Below are 6000 nucleotides of genomic sequence, written 5' to 3'. Positions count from 1 at the left end.
TGTGTGTATATTTTTAGTGTATATTATGTGGGTTTTCATAGGATTCAGTCTAACCTATTTTCTTTTCATTCCCCCCCCCCCCCCCTCTCACTCTTCGAATGACCGTTTAGGCCGGGGAAACAACCTCCCTATTGGGCCTAAGTCCCAATAGGACAATTCTTTGTTAGACTGCAATTTATTTGGAAATCATGGTTAATTTTCCTAAACCAAGATGCTGCAATTTATTTGGAAAAAACTGGTGTTGTTTTGGATTAAGTCCTCACAAACAAAAATTTAAGTTTTGGGCCAGAGCCCACCTAAATTGCTATAAGTCAAGATTTTGATCAAAGACCAGTCTTGAATGTTTTTTTTAGAAACAGTGTAAACAAGATGCATTTTATGGACCAAATCCCATTACATTTTATTATTGTAACAACCCCTCTTAAATGGACATAAGTTTATATGTTTTAAATCTTTTGCTCTCAAATGTGTTGTCGCCTGTTATTCACTGCAAATCCATTCTTTTTACGGCCCCCAAGGTCGAACCGAGCTGGGCTTTTAGAGCAAAGTGTTAAAAACGTTTTCCTTAATAAAATTGGGAAGCATATTTGTATTCACAGAATAATAAGTAAGGCGTTTTGACGTATATATGATTAACTCGAACCAAGTGTGGATTAAGGCATGAACTGAATACATACATATATATATATATATATATATATATATATATATATATATATATATATACACACACACTTTTACTATAACAAGATAACTCCCTTTTTACAAAAAAAAAAAAAAAAACTACTTATCCTCATATATAAGGGGAAATATTTCATTTGGATATGATAAGTCCAACCTAAAATGAGCCCATATATAAGGGAACTACACTCAATTCTTCAAAAAAACTTGATATGCAATAAAAGGACATGTTTTTTGCGGGAATCTTACACTAAATAAACAGTTCATGCAAATAGCCACACATTGGAATTCGAAGGTAAACCGTATAGTACGGATCCTTAATACTAGGGTACCTAACACCTTCCCTAGGGGATCACCAGAACCCTTACCTAGAACTTTGGATTAAGAAGAATTTTTCACGGCGAATTAATAAACCCTTCAAAATCGATTTTCCTAATTCCCTAAAAATTAGGTGGCGACTCTTTTAAAACAAAGTCCGAAAGAGCACCAACGATTTCGAAGTAGCTTTTTCTGAGCGCTAACCCCGCCCGCGAAAAAATGCGAACCGTTACACATGTTGTTATTATACGGATACAATACTTTTTGCACCCCTGTATGCATATATGGACTAGAACTATTCAAGCAAATGTGCATTCCCCCCATTTTTCTTGATAGAATTACCCTTCCCCTTTTTCCTTTGAATATCTTTTGAACTGATAAATCAGTTTTTTGAAACTGATCAGGTAAAGAGGGAGAACAAAAAAACAAAGATCACGGTAAGAGATAGCTTTGGACACTATAATGCAAGTGTGTTGGATCAAGAATAAACAGTAAACACTTTTGTTATGGAAGCTTTATTCTGTCTCTTATGAAAGGTCAAACAAACACAATAGATATGGCGGTGCGAAGAGCTTTACTTGGAGAAATAGAAGGAACATGTATCACATACGTAAGATCTGAGAACGTGAATTGTACATTCTGGACAACTGACGCATAGTTCAGTCACAAAATAATTTTATAACTTTAATGACAAATTTTATTGACTACGTGTGAGATTAGTCCATAAAAATGAATAAAGTTGCAATATATTTTTTAAAGGCATGATACATAAAGATTCCCTCAAACTTGACCTTAGCTGGCAAGTATGCCCTCCAATTTTTGGTGTGTATAAGTCAGCACCTCAACTTGTATAAAGTTGAACACGTAAACACAAATACTGATGTGGCATTGACATGGAAAATAAATTTTAGACGTGCCTAAATGATCATTTTGTAAGTTGGAGTGTTTGATAACGTCCAAATTCACTCCTCAAAGAGAAAGTGTACACGGTCGTATACAATATAATTTACCCAATTATGAGTCGGGGTCGATCCCACAGAGAACAATATGTTGGTGGTTAGGCAAAGTAGGAATTATCACCAACAACGGCTAAGCCAAACACTTAAAGGTGGTTTAGAGGGAAGATTATAACTAGTTGTGAAAATTTAAACTAACCTTGAAAGCAAGTAAAACGATCAATGGCCACAAGTATAGTTATCCCATGTATTTCACAATTTACAAATAATAGCGAGCTCATGTTACTTAGCCTCGGATAATGATTCCAAACTAGCTTCTTCCCAAGACAAACTAGACTACCTAATTGAATATCCTTAAAGCAATTAGGAGTACTTAAGAACACCCGAATATGACTTCAAGTGGTGTCACCTAAGCCTAGGTCGATTTCCATTAGATGAGGGTTAACGCCCCAAATTCTTGTTAATTAATTTTTTCCAACTCCGAGTTTGTCTCTTTCGAGTTTAAACCGAAGTAAATGAGTGAGTTTTAGGGTTAGCTATTCCCTTAAGAAACATTAAAGAATAAGAATAATTAAAACATCATTAACTCACTTCATTAAGAATAAAATCATTCAATACATAAGTAAAATAAAAGTTTCAATCCAAGCTTTAATCATGAATATTTCCATAAACAAGATTCAAGTGAAGAAAATAAATACTACACACCTAGATGTTCATTACAAAGCAAGAATCAAAGTAGAGAAGTACAGGTTCAAGAAAATGCTCAACCAAATCTTCAACCCCAAAGTGTGTTGTAGGAACCCTAGCCTCCAAAACTTGTGTTTTCTGCCAAAGATGTGTTTCCCCATGAGCTAGGTCGAGTTTGGGATAACAGAAATCTTGAAATTCCAAAACTGCCTGAATTCACCCAGAATAGCTTCATCGCGATCGTGGGCAGGGCCCACGCGATAGCAACATGTTGACCACGCTTGACTCCCGCGAGCTTGACTCTCATGATCGCATGAGTCATCTTCACGATTGCGAAGGGAAGATTCTGCCCAGTTTTCACTTTCTTCGTTTTAGCTTCATTTTTGCCTCGTTTTCACTTGATTTGATCCCAATTCTTTTTATGACTCTATGCACATGAAATAATAGCAATACACACAAAAAATAGCCTGATATTATAGATTAAAAAAAATTAAAAAATAAAACTCAAAAACCAAAGCAAAGGGACTAGGATAAGTGGTAAAATCACCACTTATCAGTGTTCAACTGAACACAAGTTGAGGTACCTACTTGCGCACATCCAAAGTTAGAGGGCACAATTGCCAGTTGAGGCCAAGTTTGAAGGCCTCTTTGTGTATTATGCCTTTTTTTTAAAATCTGATTATATTTTAAAAAGCATAATACTTAAACGGGCCCTCAAACTTGGCCTGAGCTGGCAATTATGCCATTCAACTTTGGGAGTGCGCAAGTAGGCACCTCAACTTGCCTCCACTATGTCAGTTGAACACTCCGACTTACAAAATGATCATCTAGACACCTTCAAATTTTATGTGCCACATCAGCATTTGTGTTTACGTGTTCAACTTTATACAAGTTGAGGTGTCTACTTTTGCACACCCCAAATTGGAAGGCATAATTGCAGCTGAGGCCAAGTTGGAGGGTCTGTTTATGTATTATACCTATTTCAAATAATAACAACGGAAGTGCCTATTGGTGCAAATCACCAACATTCAATGTAAGAATCGTGCGGGCAATGTAAGAATCGTGCGGGCTACCTATCTTTTGGACCAATTTTTAAATGAATGATAGAATTTAAAATCCATTGAAAAGAAGCTACTTTTGATGCGAAAATACTATGCTAGTGTTATGAATTTATAACTTAAACAAGTAAAAGTTCAGAACAATTTAATGATTTTTGACATTTTAATATTTAAAAAAACGAAACCCCAGGGTAGTGTCATCAGTGTCGTGGATTTCGTTCAAGCTATTATTCACGAGTTTCACCTTTTTAAGTTTGAAATTCATGATAGTACCATTAATTCTATAAAATTAATACTTTTAAGAGAAAATTTTATAAATAGTTATTCCCTCCGTAAATATTAACTCCTAGGTAAAATAGGTAATTTGACTAAACTCCAAGTATTGAGATTTGATAACTTAACACTTAATAAGGGCAATTTTGGAAAAATAAGATTAATTGTTTCTTGATTTGGTAAGTGAGGCCTTTTAATTATAGGTGACAAATAGGTTTTAAAATTGAGTTGGGGTAACTCTAGTTTTTTTAATTGAGTAGGGGTGATAAACTTTGGATTAGTGATTAGAGAGTTTTGACTCACCCCAAAGTTATATTTTTAACACTTTGACCCCAAGCTTTATTTTTTACACTTTGCCCCCAAGTTTTATTTTTAACACTTTGACCCAACCCATATAAACCCTACAGAGCCAAAAAAAAAAACGCGCCAAATTTTCTGTTTGCCTGCGTCGTTTCCACCATTTTTTGCTCTTCTTTTTTGCTTCGTTTCTTCTTCTTCTTCTTGCTTCTTCTTCTTCTTCTTCTTCTTCTTCTTCTTCTTCTTCGTCTTGACTGGATTTTGCTCAAGAAAGAAAAAAAACAAGACCACCTAATTTTGCAATTTTTTGACTGGATTTCATTCGTGTAGCACTGGGAATTACTTCATAACTCATTCCATTGTTCTGCTTTCTTCTTCTTCTTCTTCTTCTTCTTCTTCTTCTTCTTCGTCCGCCATTGTTGCTCAAGAAAGAAAAAAATGTGACCACCCGATTTTGTAATTTTTTTACTGGATTTTGTTGGTGTAGCACTGGCAATTACTTCATAAGTGTTTTCCGCTCATTTGGTAAGTACAACAATGTTGTTTTATTTCAATTTTTCACCTGGGTATAAATCTACTAATTTTCCAACAACTTACAGTAGCTGTTGTAGTTGTTACAACATATAATGTGGTTGTTGCAACTTCTACAACAGATTATGAAGTTGTTGTAATTGTTAAATAAATAACCTGCAACAACTGAGTGAGTTGTTTTAACAGGTATTCCACTTGTTGCAACAACTCAACGATCTATTGGAGTCAGCTTCAGTTTTTGTCTGAAACAGAACCCAAAAAACTGAAGCCGCTTCCAACAAATTATTGACTTGCTGCAACAAGTTGTATAGTTGTTGCAACAGGTGTTCCACTTGTTGCAACAACTCAACTATCTGTTGGAGTCAGCTTCAATTTTTGTCTGAAACGTAACCCAAAAAACTGAAGCTGCTTCAATCAGATTATTGACTTGCTGCAACAAGTTGTATAGTTATTGCAACAGGTGTTCCACTTGTTGCAACAACTCAACTATCTGTTGGAGTGAGCTTCAGTTTTTGTCTGAAACAGAACCCAAAAAACTGAAGCTGCTTCCAACAGATTATTGACTTGCTGCAACAAGTGTACTACTTGTTGCAACAAGTAATACACTTATTGCAATAACTCGATAATCTGTTGGACATCTTCAACAGTCTGAAACATTACCCCCAAAAAACTGAAACTGACTCCAACAGATTAGTGACTTGTTGCAACAATTTTATTACCTATTGCAACAAGTAGTCCACTTGTTCCAACAAGTCAATAATCTATTGGAACAACTACTGCAGCTGTTTCATTTTGTTATAGATTGGTATGTACTCTCATGACCAATTTTTTGTTAAACAAAATATCTTCAGGTACCTCGAACACCACTAATGGGGGACTCAATAACAATAGGGGTTGATTGCCATGGTGAATGGATCGAGAAGAACAATCGATATAATTGGCAATGGAAGGGTAGTGACACATTAGAGATGATAGCGATGACTGTCCAAAGAGATGTTATGTTCGATGATTTTGTGAACCTAATCATCACCTATTGCGAATTAACTTGTGAACCAAAAGATCTTACCATCACTTACATGCACAGCTTTTTTGAAAATCAGAGGGTCTTGCCATTTAAGATAATTGATCAGGTTCGTTTGCGTGCTTATTTGAATTATGTAGCTAGGCCCATTTTAAGGGTATAAATTGTTGGAAGCCCG

The sequence above is a fragment of the Lycium barbarum genome, chromosome 8 (genome assembly GCF_019175385.1).
Source record: "Lycium barbarum isolate Lr01 chromosome 8, ASM1917538v2, whole genome shotgun sequence".
Lineage (NCBI taxonomy): Eukaryota > Viridiplantae > Streptophyta > Magnoliopsida > Solanales > Solanaceae > Lycium > Lycium barbarum.
Note: the sequence above shows the minus strand (reverse complement) of the source record.